At 45.0% G+C, this 6,889-nt stretch overlaps 1 long non-coding RNA gene across 1 annotated transcript; it reads right to left on the bottom strand.

Annotated features, from left to right (window-relative positions):
* Nucleotides 1–389: 389 nt before the first annotated feature.
* Nucleotides 390–6,587, bottom strand: LOC136766291 (uncharacterized). The gene is made up of 5 exons (XR_010821720.1): nt 6,451–6,587; nt 3,818–3,931; nt 1,580–1,732; nt 1,140–1,221; nt 390–630 (listed from the first exon to the last, which is right to left on the bottom strand). It is a non-coding gene; the product is annotated as an uncharacterized LOC136766291 (long non-coding RNA).
* Nucleotides 6,588–6,889: the final 302 nt, after the last annotated feature.

The following is a 6,889-nucleotide window of genomic DNA, read 5'->3' as shown; positions in this document are numbered from 1 at the left end:
TATGTATGTCTGAGTGAGTGTATGGCGGTGTGTGTGTGTGTGTGTGTGCGCGTACGTACGTACAGTGGTGTCACTCTCTTCCTGCAGAGAGATGCTCTTCCTAGGCATTGCGATCAGAGTGTGCCAGCACCCCAGTGTGCGTGCGTGTGTGTGTGCATGTGCGTGTGCATGTACTTGTACGTGTGCGCTAGGTTTGGATTCCCTCTTGTCATTGAAGTCCTCAAAACACTTGGGGAGGGGATGTGAAGTGTCCAGCGCACAGGGTTGTGCAGATTGCAGTCTTTAGCTTTGATCTCGAAGGCACCTGTACTGTGCAGAGATGGCTCTTTAACTGGAAACCATTAGTGGGTAACACAACACCAGAGAACTCAGACCGGCATTGAGAAATGAAGGCAGGCTTTAATCCCGTGTGCATCGGGCCCAGAGAGGAGTGACCACAGTCCAGTTATACTTCTCAAGAGCCAAAAAAAAGCAGTATTCTCTTTAATACAGAATTGCATCTTGAGATTTATGTAAAAACAGATGTATTTTAAATTTTAAAAAGGATCAATTCCCAAATATTTGAGCCCAACGTGTATTTTGAGATGCTACCACTGGAGTCAGTTCTCTGCCTCTTGCCGCTTCGTTAGGCTGTAACAGACAGACAGAGAGCACTGTGGGTAATCGCAGGTTGTTCTGGCGCCGCTTCCGGCTCGAGTATTGCGGCAGGAATTAGCCAGATGGTAAAGTTGCTGATTTTAGCGGATGCGTCACTATTTTAGGGTCTAGAGAAGAGGGAGAGGAACGTTTTTATTCACAACTATCATTAATTCAAACACATCTAGTGTATTTCTGCTCTGTGTTACTCCAGCGTGTTATTTTCCAGCTGATTATTATCATTGTGTAGTTGTGTAGCCGGCCCCACTGTAAAGCTGCTTGGGTGAGACGTGTGCCTCAGACCGGGAAAACCAAAATGCCTCTCCTGTCATGCCTGCCTGTGTCGGGGGCACATGATCTAATTGAGCTGTGTGCGATTGGATTTGAGCTGGAAACCAGATTCGGTGTCGTGTCGAGGGCAGAGCGCCACCGGAGAGGACGCGGCATGCCGGAGCGGCGGTTGCGCCTCCACGATGAGGGGTAATGACATTAGCGGTACTTACTGTGTCGCATGTATTTAGCATTACACCCCTCCGGCGGCCCGGTGTGTTCCCGTATGAATCCGCACAGCGCTGCCCGCCGCTGCTGTTATAAGAGGAAGAGAAAGGAAGACAGTTAAAACTCGGAGGCATGGATCCCCTAATACCTGAGCCAAGGATTGAAGGAAATCTTTGCAATAATTAGATAAGAACCCGAGGTAATGAGCCTCCGTTCTGATGAGGGCTGCAGATATTAGCCAAGCTGGCGACACACGGCAGGAAATGATATTAAAATCATGACTGCATTTCTCCTCTGGGATGGAGAGCAGCTTTCTGTTTTGTTTTTACAGACGTTTTTCGTCATATTTATCTGCAATTCATAGTTTTCACTGCATTTCTCAGACTTTTCTATCACTTAGGGCAGATAATCACACAAATATGCTCAACACAATATCCTGACTCACGCTGTGGGTCGGAGAGGAGCTCGCCTCTGAATCCTCTGAATGATGGACAGGCTGAATCTGCACAGGATGTCCTGGGCTGAGGATCGTTTTGGTAGTTTGAGTGATGATGCCTAGAGAAGCAACTCCTTAGAGCGATGATCTGAACAGTGGTCTCTGCAACACAAAATAGTACAATAAGAAGAAAAGCAGGTCAGTTGAATATGTGTTAATGTTGTAGACAGTAGCAACCAATGGATGAATGGATGAATTAATGAATAAGGAAGAAAAATGGTCAGTGAAGGTTTGAACATTAATCTGCTCCTCTTTTGCTGGTTGATCTGAGGTTGGTCCATGTTAAAATCGTATGTTTTCTGCTTTTGCGTTGCTCTTATTGTCGAAACTGTGCGCCGCAGTCCATGTGTGCAATCAGTGCGTCTGCGATACCTGTGACCCGGTTCTGCGTCTCGGCAGCTGCGTGGATCTGCAGGTGCCTCCCGGCGACACTGCGCAGCCGAGAGTCTGTGACACAATCATTACTACAGTTGGTTCATTCTTCATGGCATTCAAGATAACTTTGAAAATCACAACAAGAGAAGTAGGTATTGAATCAAGTTACATGTTACAATCCTGCTACAATCAACTGCTTATATGACATCAAAGAGGGAGAAGCAGAAACTCTGGAGTAACAACCCTGACGTGGCTCTGAGTGGCGGATCTTGAGCAGCTGATTGCTGTCGTTTTCTTGTAAAAATAAGTGCAGAGATTGTTTGTTTTTGTTATTTTCTCTTCAACACGTCCACTTAAACAACGGTGTAGTGTTTCTAATTACATTCTGCGTTCTCCCGTTTCTCTGGTGTCTTTAATTAGGAGAGATGGAAAAACAAACAAACAAACAAACAAATAAATGACAGAAAAACTAAAAGATATCCTCCTTGTAACAGTTCTCCGGGAGCTGCTGTCACTGGCACTCGGCATTGTTCTGCATCTCACACACATCTGCTCGAATTTGCAATTCATGTTTTTGATTTGGATCCGTTTTCGTAACACATGGCGGAGATTCATTAGGCTTTTGTGACAGGGAAGAGGGTGAAGAGAAACAAGACGACAAACAAACGAAGAAAACGACAAAACAACTACACTGCATAATCATAATCATTCCCTTTCCTGAACCCGCAGTCTTTTGTCTCTTCGCTGGCAGCAAGCGCGGTGCCATCGAGGGCTGCAGCTGCACGGGTCGCCAGCTGGTGCGTCTCTCTGCGCCAGAGCGAGGCTGGAGCGTCACGTGACACTCGTGTTCCCAAGCCTCGCACACGGAGAAGCTGTCGCGTCAAAACCTCACGTTTCTGATTTTGCGGCCCTTACAACTGGCCCTGACGCTCACAGCACTGACCCCTGCTAACACTGCGAACAGATATCAACAGAAAACGAACCATTAGATGATAATATAAGATAAGGTGTAGCTATTGTCAACGTATTAATGTCCAAAACTCTGCTGCTCGAGTCTGAACATGAACCAGGAAGTATGACTGACTCACTCCTGTGCTGGCCTCCCTGCATTGGCTACCTGTGTGTTTTAGAGTTAAATTTAAGATTCCTCTTCTCACTTTTAAAGCTCTGCATGGATGAGAACCCCTCTGTGCTCAATGGATACTGCTCTGCTATGCCATCACTACATGAAAGGCACTATATAAAATAAAGGTTATTATTTTACACCCAGGAACAAATATCTTCTTATGCAATTGTGCTCAACAGGTGATGATCACAAAGCACACAACCCATCCAAATCCCCCTAATTCTGCACACGTGTGAGGCTTGGACTCGTCTGGCAGCGATCATGGTGATTTGTCTGATGGCGATGATAGCAGCGCTGATCACAATTCACCGCCTGTCTGATCCGGTATTCTGCATTCTGATCCGGTAATTACGGCAAGACACACAAAACGAAGAAATCGATGTTAATCATATATATTTCTCCCGGTCTTTCTTGTGCGATGCGAATGTTTCTCGTTTCCTTTAGTGGAAGACAACAAAACACTCTGACCTCCTCGAACATCAGTAATTAATGTCATCAGCGATTCATAATGGCGTCCTAATGATTTTTTCTCTAAAATAGCATCCCATTAGTTTCTAATACGTTAACAGCAGACTCACAGTTGTAGCCATATCAAAAGAAAAAAGCAAACTTAGCAGGTTAGAAGGGGAAAAAAAATCCCATTAGCATAATTTATAGAGCACTAAAACCTCATTAGAGCAACTCACCTCTTATTGTAACGTAAATGATTTAAAACGCATTCTTCTCCCTTGTGATGGTGAATGGCACTGCGGTACCTGTGCCATCCGAGCGCCTGCTTTCTCTCCGTCTCTTGTTCAATGCTTGACACAGATTGAGTTTAAAAAGAAAGTAATTAAAATACTGGCAGCAGAAAACTTATTCTGGCAGTGAAAGAGGAGCTGCCCATATTCACCCCCGATCATTCAGAAGTTATCTTTAATCCTCCGGTAAAATTAGAGGCCGGCAATTCATCAAGCCGCGTAGTTGTATTGTGCGCAGGAACGCTTGTCACTGGCTTTTCTGTGGACATAATTGAAATTTCGCGAGGGTGTTCAGAGCACTGGTTGCATTGAAAACAATCTGGTGTCGATAAATTAAGGTTACTTATTTTTGGCTCGGGGAACTGTGACTTCACTAGTGCAAACTTACAGAACTTGGGCTATCTTTCTGTCTATCTATCGATCGATCTGTCTGTCTGTCTGACTGTTGAGTATTTCACATTGAAAGCCTGTTTATATTTAGACATTGAGATACAGTTCAAACTGAACTCTCTAAACACCTTTCAGAGACATTGGATTTTCATAAGATGTAGATGTTCTCTGATTGGATCGTTTAACTTAAAAATGGTTCTAAACCTTTCAACAGTGTTAATGTATATGTGTATTATGTATTAGAACATAAGAACATAAGAGAGTGTCCAGTCGAGAGGAGCCCATTCGCCCCATCGTGCTCGTTTGGTGTCCATTAATAACTAAGTGATCAAGGATCCTATCCAGTCTGTTTTTGAATGTTCCCAAATTGTCTCTTCAGCCACATCGCTGGGGAGTTTGTTCAGATTGTGACGCCTCTGTGTGAAGAAGTGTCTCCTGTTTTCTGTCTTGAATGCCTTGAAGCCCAATTTCCATTTGTGTCCCCGGGTGCGAGTGTCCCTGCTGATCTGGAAAAGCTCCTCTGGTTTGATGTGGTCGATGCCTTTCATGATTTTGAAGACTTGGATCAAATCCCCACGTAGTCTCCTCTGTTCCAGGGAGAAAAGGTTCAGGTCCTCAGTCTCTCAGTAGGACTTTCCCTTCAGACCTGGAATAAGTCTGGTTGCTCTCCTCTGAACTGCCTCTAGAGCAGCGATATCTTTCTTGAAGTGTGGAGCCCAGAACTGTCCACAGTATCCAGATGAGCTCTAACTAGTGCATTGTACAGTCTGAACATCACTGCCCTTGTTCTCAATTCTACACTTTTGACAATATACCCTAGCATCCTTTTTGCCTTTTTTATTGCTTTTATTGTACCGTGTGCTTTGGTGTGGATAGCCATTTTACAATTGAGCTGCTCAACGCAATAACAACACAGATCAAAAGAGAGAACTGCAAACTGCACTGATCTCTCGCTCAGCAGCTCCTTTCTCAGCCCAAGCGCCGCTGCTGAGGAATGTGTAATAATCGCCAAAGTGTCCGTCTTGAGCCTGGTGGGTGGACAATGCTGGCCACCAAATTGTCTCAGCGGGAGCCCGGTTTGAGGTTTGAACTATATAGGTCATCCAGGGATCAGGGGCTTTATTTTTATTTCACGTGCAGGAAGCCACACACCCTCTTGGCTCTTTTACACTGAGACATCCTGGAGGACTCACCCATCTTCATTAACACTCCCTTTATCGGTTCTAATTGGAGTGGAGCAGCCTGTGGAGTCCTGCGGTGTGTGTGAGTGTATGTATGTCTGTGTGCGTGTGCGTGTGTGTGTGCGAGAGGAGAGGCAGTGTTTAGACATTTTACTCAGGCGGCAATACAGAAAAATAGGCTTTGCTAAAAAGCATATTTAAATGCATGAGTTTTTTCTTTCACCATACTTATTAAGGGGCGAATGTGTAATCTTGGCAATTGAATGTCGTGTAATTATTTTTATATTTTAAACACGTATATTTTACTTAACACGCTCGTTTGTTGCTCCTTCGCAGAACACACAAGCACTCCGCACAACCGGCCTCATGAAATGATAAGGAAAGGACCCTACTGACTCTCGCAGGAATTACAGATTCCGTAATTGTGTGGTGCTGCTTTCACAGTGTGCCACCAGACATGCCTTTATTTATGGATTTATTTTTTAGAACAGCCCTAACTGATGGCTGCAATTCAAACATCGTCAGAAGCCACACCTTAAAAATACTCATATCCACCACCTGGAAAAGGCTCGGCTGTCTTTCAAGGTCTAGAAACTTAACAGTACCAGAGCACACATATCTCCTTGCTTATTAGTGTTCAGTTATCATCTTTAAACCACATCAAACCAGAGGAGCTTTTCCAGATCAGCAGGGACACACGCACCCGGGGACACAAATGGAAATTGGGCTTCAAGGCATTCAAGACAGAAAACAGGAGACACTTCTTCACACAGAGAGGCGTCACAATCTGAACAAACTCCCCAGCGATGTGGCTGAAGAGACAATGTGGGAACATTCAAAAACAGACTGGATAGGATCCTTGATCACTCAGTTATTAATGGACACCAAACGAGCTCGATGGGGCCAATGGGCTCCTCTCCATTGGACACTATCTTATGTCCTAAACTGTATACTTGCCGAAAAGTTGAACTATTTTAATTACACTTGTGCCAGTAATGAAAATCTTACCCGGTGAGCCAAGAAACACAGATATCCTGACTTTTCCAATTCCTGCCGCGGCCGGAAAGGAGATCAGCAAACTAAATGCACTCGGCGCTGTGAGAAAATGTGTCCTGGTGACAGATTGCACTGTTGGAATTACAGGGGTAGGGAGAACAAAGGGAGCAATTAATCAAGGTGGGGCATTTACCCCGAGGTCTATCATAAACACAGGTGCATGGTTAACGAGCTCCTAATTACATACTCACCTGCACATAATGGGAAAGGTGTCTTTGTAACTAGGGCACAGTGGCCGTGACCAAGGTCTTTCACCGGCGCGCCCGAGAGCCCGAGAGCGAGGAATGTGTGCAGAAAACATCCTGAGCGATTTGTAGGGGAAGCAACAACAAGCAAGCAGGGAGACGGGAATTCAGCAGTGTGTGCAGGACACGCAGCCACGCTTTTATTT

The sequence above is a fragment of the Amia ocellicauda genome, chromosome 13, assembly GCF_036373705.1.
Source record: "Amia ocellicauda isolate fAmiCal2 chromosome 13, fAmiCal2.hap1, whole genome shotgun sequence".
NCBI classification, from domain to species: Eukaryota; Metazoa; Chordata; class Actinopteri; order Amiiformes; family Amiidae; genus Amia; species Amia ocellicauda.
This window is presented reverse-complemented; position numbering and strand designations above follow the sequence as displayed.